Genomic DNA, 7,818 nt, shown 5'->3' with positions numbered 1-7,818 from the left:
GCGTCAGCGGTGGTGTGTTCTTCTCCCGGTACATGACCTGTGATAAAGGCTGGCACGTTCTTCTTGGCCCACCTTCAACAAAAGGTGGACTTCTTTTGTCAGAGACTGTAACCTCGTTCCTCTTATTATATGTAAGATGTTTCATGTGGAACGGTTGGGCATTATTATCAGGGCTTCAGGGGGTTACCCTCGCATGTTTCTGCCGCACAAGACCCCTGTACTGGGTCGGGCTGCACGGGTAGTCCCCACGCGCCAGGTCAAGCCACAGGACGGGTGTGGCATCCATGAATGCGTTAGGTGGAGCTAGCCAGACTCATAACCCCTAGCATGGACTCCTTAAGTGATGGCTGAACTATCCTACGATGCTGGATTCCAAGTCAGAGAACTCCTATCGATGTTGTGGTGCAGTACAGATTGGCATTGAAAGAATTGCTTTACTCCGCGACTTGGTCCCCGAATCGGGAGGGGTGGGGGTGGGCTGTAATTGGGCGATGAACTGTCCGATTTGAGCAATGCCGCACACAATAAACACTATTCGCAAAAGGTGTGTTGTGTGGTACCTTACTGGTGATGCTGTAGCATGCAGAAGTGTGCTGGGTTGTGTGGCTGTGCTCCCACTTCGTTGACCCCCGCATTCCCAGCACAAACAGGTGGGGGTGGGAGGGGTGCCCTCCTCCCCCTTTTACTGGCGTATCAGTCACGAAAATACGATTCTGCAAGGCTGACGTTGCCCTTTTAAGAGGCAGGCACTGCCGTTGGATGCTGCAGTGTGACAGGGAGAGGGGGTGGGGAGGAGTGATGCGGGGGGCATAAGGTGGGGTGACAGCTCGTCCGTGATCTCCCGGCCTTCAGACGGACACAGGCGCAGGAGGTGGCGGCAGCATCCAGCGGGAGCGGATCTGCAGGAGAGCGCCACAAATCCCCCGGAGAGAGCGGGTGATCATCGGCACAGTGCGTCCGCGACCCTCCACTGCTTTCGCGACCCTCTGCCTGCAGTATCAGCAGCCGCCTCTGCGGTGCAGGGCCACCAGGACAGCATCACCTCCCCCGTCAGAGAATCCGCAGACCACCGGTGCTATTGGACGCCTCTAGTGAAATCTACGTTTGGACACCAGCATCCGCTACTCGCTATCAGGCGCAGGTGAGCCGAGCCGGGCATATGCAAAGGAAGGGGAAAGGGAGATAAACCTTGGGGTGGGTGCCTGCAGGGCTCCGCTAGCATATGCTGTCCCGAAAAAAGGGTATTTTCCTACAGTCCCTGGCCCATCCGCACTGCGATCGCCTCGGAACAAGGACAGGTGGACGCCCCCTTCCCCCTGTGTTTATAGCGCCTGGTGACTGCCTAGTTAGCACGACCCGCTTATAGGTGTGGGATCTAACCTCCATTATTTCGGTGGCTAACCATTAACTTAAAAGGGGGTCCCGGCGTTCTACCCGTCACAAAACATCACCCACCCAAATTCCTGCCCTAGCCACATAACACTGCTCGCTTTACTCCCTATTTTACAATCCGTACACAGGGAGCTAGAGCCTGCACCCCCTTCATCCAGGCGGCAGTTTACAATCTATACCCTGTAAACCGGTGCTTGGACCCCGCCCCTTCCTCGACGCCCAAGCCAGACACTGAAACCCCTACACCCAACAGCTAGAGTGTAAAATCTCTACCCTGGGAGCCGGAGACAGAAACCCCTACACCCAGAAGCTAGCATTAAAAACCCAAACCCTGGGAGCCAGAGACAGAAACCCCTACACCCATCAGCTAGAGTTTAAAATCCCTATCCTGGGTAGCCAGAGACTGAAACCCCTACACCAAGCACCTAGAGTTTACAATCCCTACTATGGGAGCCAGATACTGAAACCCCTACACCCAGCAGCTAGCGTTTAAAATCCTACCCTGGGAAGCAGACACTGAAACCTCTAAACCCAGCTGCTAAAGTTTAAAATCTACTCTTGGAGCCAGAGACTGAAACCCCTACATCCGGCTGCTAGAGCTTAAATTCGCTATCTTGAAACCCCTGCACCCAGCTGCTAAAGTTTAAAATCCATACCCTTGGAGCCAGAGACTGAAACCCCTACACCCAGCTGCTAGAGGTTAAATTCCCTACCTTGAAACCCCTACACCCAGCACCTGGAGTTTAAAATCCATACCTTGGGAGCCAGAGACTGAAACCCCTACACTCAGCTGCTAGAGTTTAAAATTCTACCCTGGGAAGCAGACACTGAAACCTCGACACCCAGCTGCTAGAGTTTAAAATCCACAACCTGGGAGCCAAAGACTGAATCGCCTACATCAACCTGCTAGAGGTTAAAATCCTACCCTAGGAGCCAGGGACTGAAACCCCTACACCCAGCCGCTAGAGTTTAAAATCCCTACCCTGGGAGCCAGCGACAAACTCCTACACCCAGCTGCTAGAGGTGAAAATCCCTACCATGGGAGCCAGAGACCGAAACTCCTACACTCAGCTGCTAGAGTTTAAAAGCCCTACCCTGGAGCCAGGCACTGAAACCCCTACACCCAGCTGCAAGAGTTTAAAGCCCTACCTTGTTTGCCTCAGCCTGAATGTACTACTCTCGTGTACAGACGCTGAAATACCTGCCCTGCTTCCAGAGTCTGAGATCCATACCTTTGGCTCACCCACCTTAAATCACTATCATGGCAGCCAAAGGCTCTCATCCCTACCACGACAGCTAGAGCTGTAGATGTCCACTCCAGTGCCTAAAATCCTCACCATGTGTATGAACTTGAAATCTCTACTGTGACAGGCAATGCACGAACGTCTTACCATGAAAATGTGGTACCTGCCAACACAACAGTGCCATGACCCAAGAGTCTGAACTCCATATCCCAAAGTCGCCACAGCCTTACATCCCTACCCCAGCAGCCAGACCCTGAAATCTCTACCCCAAACCTCAGAGCCTGAAGTGCCCACCCCAGCAGCCAGAACCTGAAATCTCTACCCCAAACCTAAGAGCCTGATATCCGTACCCCAGCAGCCAGAACCTGAAATCTCTACCCCAAACCTCAGAGCCTGATATCCGTACCCCAGCAGCCAGAACCTGAAATCTCTACCCCAAACCTCAGAGCCTGAAGTGCCCACCCCAGCAGCCAGAACCCGAAATCTCTACCCCAAACCTCAGAGCCTGAAGTGCCCACCCCAGCAGCAAGAACCTGAAATCTCTACCCCAAACCTCAGAGCCTGACATCCCTATCCCAGCAGCCAGAATCTGAAATCTCTACCCCAAACCTCAGAGCCTGACATCCCTACCCCAGCAGCTAGAACCTGAAATCTCTACCCCAAACCTCAGAGCCTGAAGTGCCCACCCCAGCAGCTACATCCTAAAATGCCCAAAACTGCTGCATCAGTCTTAAATTCTTTCCATTCCTATCCCCCGGCCCAGCTAAACTGTCCCCAATCCCTAGTCAGAGCCCAAACCCCCAGGCCACCAGAGCTTAAAATCCCTTTCCCGACCCCCAGAGCATGAAATAATCATACTGGCACGGCAAGATACTGTGAAGCCTTCCATGACAGGCGGAATTTTAAATCCCTGTGCCTTCTGCCAGACTTAATCCCCAATGCCAGACCTGATATCCCTACACAGACAGCCAGAGCCTGAAATCTCTACCCCAGTTACAGAGCCTGAAAGCCCTACCCTGCCTGACTGGTGCTAAAAGCCTTACCCAAACAGAAGATCCTGCAATCCCTTCCCTCCTGCCAGAGCCAGAAATTCCTTATCTGGAAATCCCTACCCAGGCTGGCAGAGCTGATATCCCTACCCAGACAGCTAGAGCCTGAAATGTCTGCACATCTACAGGGCATGACAACACTATCCTGCTTGACAGGATCTAAAATATTTAGCCTGACCACAAGAGCCCTCAAAACCTTCCCTCCATGCTACAGTCTGGCTGCCAGAACGTGAAATTCTAATCCAGACGGCCAGCCCTGAAATCTCCTCATCTGTGCATAGAACCTGAAAACTAGCATGAGAGCAAGAGCCTGCAATCCCTCCTGCCAAAGCCTGACATTCCTCCTCTGGCTGTCAGAACTTTAAATCGCAACCTAGGCTGCCAGAGGTGAAAACACTGCAAAGCAGCCCGAGGATGACATGTCTACCCCTACCACAAGAATCCGAAATTCCTTCCCTTCTGCCAGAGCCTGACAAACCTCCTCTGGCTGTCAGAACGAGAATTCCCCCCCTACCCTAACCTTCCTAGCCCGATATGCCCCCCCCTCCATGTTCCCCTTCAGGCTGCCATAGTCGGGGCTTTCTACCCATCGGCAATGGTGTACAGTCCGTACCTCAGCCACCTCATCATTAAATCCGGAACCAGTGTCTCGGAGCCTGATCTCCCTCCCCGGAATGGATAGGCGGACACCCCTACCTCCCAATTAAAGAGTGAATCTAATTCAGGGATTCACTCTAGCTCCCTACTGACCCCGCACCCCCTGGAACCTACCCCTCGCAGCCTGGACACCCTCTACCCCAGAGCTCTGCTGCCGGCCGTGCTGTGTCATCACCGTCCTTGCGGCCTGGCATGAAACCCTCGCACGTATTGGACGCGGCTACTGTTTATGAATGAAAAAGCAAGCGTGTAATGGACGGATGGGCGTAGTCTTTACCCAGCTACGTAAGGAAGGCTTTGCGAGTATTGCTGCGTCATCGCGGGCATTCGTTTTAATGACGGGACACCAGCTAGCGCCCAGAAGAAAAAAAAGGACTCAAAGTAAGAATTGAGCGTCGTTCCGAAATGACAGCGACCTGTGCCAACAGCTTCACATTAACTGATAAAATAAAAAAAACTTTGCCATAGAAAAAAAGAAAGGCAAATAATGCTCAATTCTACCTGCTATGAAGCTCGCAGCATCAGAACGTGTGATAGACGCATTAAATCAGAAGGGGGGGGGGGGGCGCGGCTGTAATGCATTCTGGGCGGGCTGATCGCTCTGCAGGTCAAAGGTTCAAATCTCACAGGGCCGACTCAGGCCTTCATCCTTCCGAGATCGGTATAATGGCTACCATATGAAACTGAGTAGCAGCGTCTTCACTAAGCGCAAAGCAGCGGGAGACATTCAGCGAGACGCACTGAGCATCTTCTTGGGATGTTTTGTGCAGAAGTGAGGTTTCTCGGGGTACAGTAATAAAATCTATAGAAGATGTGTAATTCCAGGGCTCGGAATGGAACCCCCTGACTACCCCCCCAGGAAGTGTGCACATTTATTGAGAATACTGTACACGCAAGCAGCAGACTTGCCCTGCAGGAGCGGCCGCTGTTTAAAGCAGGGGCTGGCAACCGAAGCGCCTTCCTCGTGTGACCCGAGCAAGGTGGGCAGGGTGGCATCATATAATTGGTATTTTTCTGGTAAATTATTCGCACACGATTCTGCTCTCGGCCTTTCCCAAGGAAGTTGGGGCCCGCCCCTTCTTCTGGCTGATATATACCGTTATTCGGAAGCCTAACGTCCGGGGCGAGGCGCCCTGGGTACAGATTAAGTGAGGGGGGAGGGGGTGCTTAATGGAGGTGTGATGCTAGCACGAGCGGGTGTACGGGGAATGGGGTGGAGGTCAGCCACTGGGCGGGGTGCAGAGGCCTGCAGGCCGCTGAAGTCGCATTATTAATGTGGTACTGGTACTAGCGAAGAAGGGTGGGCTACACAGTCATGCGGTACCGATGCTAGAGGGGCAGCGGGGAGGGGCTGGTGCAGGTGCAGGTGACGTGGGTTCGCCCCAGGAGCGGGAGGGAGAAGGTTGGGCTCGTTTGCAGGTGGGCAATGGAGGCAGGTACTGGGGAGGTCGGTGACTCGGTGATGGATGCAAGGCTGGTAGGGCGAGGAGGCCCTGCTATACTATAGTGCCGGGCCTGTGTGGGTGATAATTCCAATGAGTTGGAGACTCGCGGTTTACAGTAGTGAGTTATTAATACTGGCGCGGGGGGATGCACAGATTAATTATAGTAATGAAGAACCAATACCTCCACCTTAACACCTAGAGCCACATCAGGAGTCATTCAAGTCGTAAAATAAATGAGGGGGGGCGCTAACATACCAATTGAATGTTGCTGCACCAGAATTTAGCTTATCAAGGTGGTTCCATGTCATTTCATCCCGTCATTTTAATGTGTGCATTCCAAGAAAATGATACTCATCGTTTTTTTTGGGGGGCATCCTCCCCAAACGGACCGCCCACACTTATTTTTGGCTATTGCCTACCCGCCCAAACCCTTATCTGCCCTCCCCCAATCCCCCTAAAAAATATGAGCATATTCGTTGTAATATGCACGTTAAAATGCCAGGGGATGGAAATGCAGGCGATGAAAGGACGTCGTACCATCAAGGTGTCCTCTGAAAAAAGTGGAGGGACTCCGTCCACCCCCGTGCACCCTCAGCTTGAACCCTCAACCACACACCCTGCACTACCCGTCCTACCTGAAACTCTGATGTGCTCCCCACCGACTCCCCCTTGGTTGCTTGTAGATCCCTTTCTGCCAATTGCCCGCCACACCCCTCCCCTGCCAGCTCACCCTTCCTTGTTTCTCTGCTTCCCTTACTGTGGTCTTCCCCCTGTGATTGTAAAGTGCTCCGTTGCTTCCCAAAGCTAGGTCCACGCTCAATAAATACTCTAATAATCGTAATGATAATACTTCCTGGCTGGGGATGCACAGATTCTTGCAGCAATGATGATACTAGGATGCACAGATTATAGTAGTGAGGAATAACACTGGTGAGGTATGGGTGCATGGATTAGAATAGTGGTAAAGTAATACTAGGAACCTAAGGAGGCACAGATTATAGTAGTACGGAACCAATACTATGGAGCTGGGAATGCACGGTTTGTAGTCAGGAGGAATTTATAATAGGGATCTGGGGATGGGAGATTATCAGAGCGAGGAACTAATACTAGAGAATAGGAATACAGATAGTAGTGCAGGACTAATACTAGGGACTGGGAGATTCCACATTAGTGATGTAGAACTACTACTTCCTTGCTGGGGATGCACAGACAGTACTAGTGAGGAATAGCACTGGCGAGATTTGGATGAGAGTAGAGAGCAAATAATACCAGGGACGCACAGATTATAGTAATATGGAACTAGCACTATGGACCTGGGAATGCACGGTTTAGAGTAGTGAGGAATTAAGGAACGAAATTGGGGATGACAGATTATCAGAGCAAGGAACTAATACTAAAGAATGAGGAGGCCCAGATTTTAGTAGCAAGGAATTCATATTAGGGGGCTGGGGGACATGGGTTAAAGTAGCGAGAAACTAAAACTGTGGAACAGGGGTGTACATATTAGAGTAGCAAGGAATTAATCCTAGAGTGCTGGGGATTCATGGATTATAGTAGTGGGCAAGTCATACTAGGGGACAGGGGATGCATGCATTATAGTAGCGAGGAACTAATACTAGCGTGCTGGGGATTCATGGATTAGAGTAGCGAGGAACTAAAACTAGGGGACAGGGGATGCATGGAATATAGTAGCAAGGAACTAATACTAGCGTGCTGGGGATTCACGGATTATAGTAGTGAAGAACTAATACTAGGGGATCAGGGATGTATGGATTATATTAGCAAGGAACTAATACTAGCCTGCTGGGGATTCATGGATTATAGTAGAGAAGAACTAATACTAGGGGACAGGGAATGCATGGAATATAGCAACAAGGAACTAATACTAGCGTGCTAGGGATTCATGAACTATAGTAGCGAGGAACTAATACTAGGGGACAGGGGATGCATGCATTATAGTAGCAAGGAACTAATACTAGCATGCTGGGGATTCATGGATTAGAGTAGCGAGAAACTAATACTAGAGGACAG

At 51.3% G+C, this 7,818-nt stretch overlaps 1 protein-coding gene across 1 annotated transcript in view; it reads left to right on the top strand.

Annotated features, from left to right (window-relative positions):
* The first annotated feature begins 791 nt into the window (after positions 1–791).
* The window catches only part of RTBDN (retbindin), a 206,382-nt gene continuing 199,355 nt past the window's right edge, over positions 792–7,818 (top strand). Inside the window, exon 1 of the mRNA XM_069604133.1 lies at positions 792–1,141. The gene's annotated coding sequence lies outside the window, so the exon portion shown is untranslated. The remainder of the gene's footprint in view (positions 1,142–7,818) is intronic.

This window comes from Ambystoma mexicanum, chromosome 3q (genome assembly GCF_040938575.1).
Source record: "Ambystoma mexicanum isolate Mex_15411 chromosome 3q, UKY_AmexF1_1, whole genome shotgun sequence".
NCBI lineage: Eukaryota > Metazoa > Chordata > Amphibia > Caudata > Ambystomatidae > Ambystoma > Ambystoma mexicanum.
The sequence above is the reverse complement of the archived record's forward strand: the minus strand, read 5'-3'. Positions and strand labels throughout refer to the sequence as shown.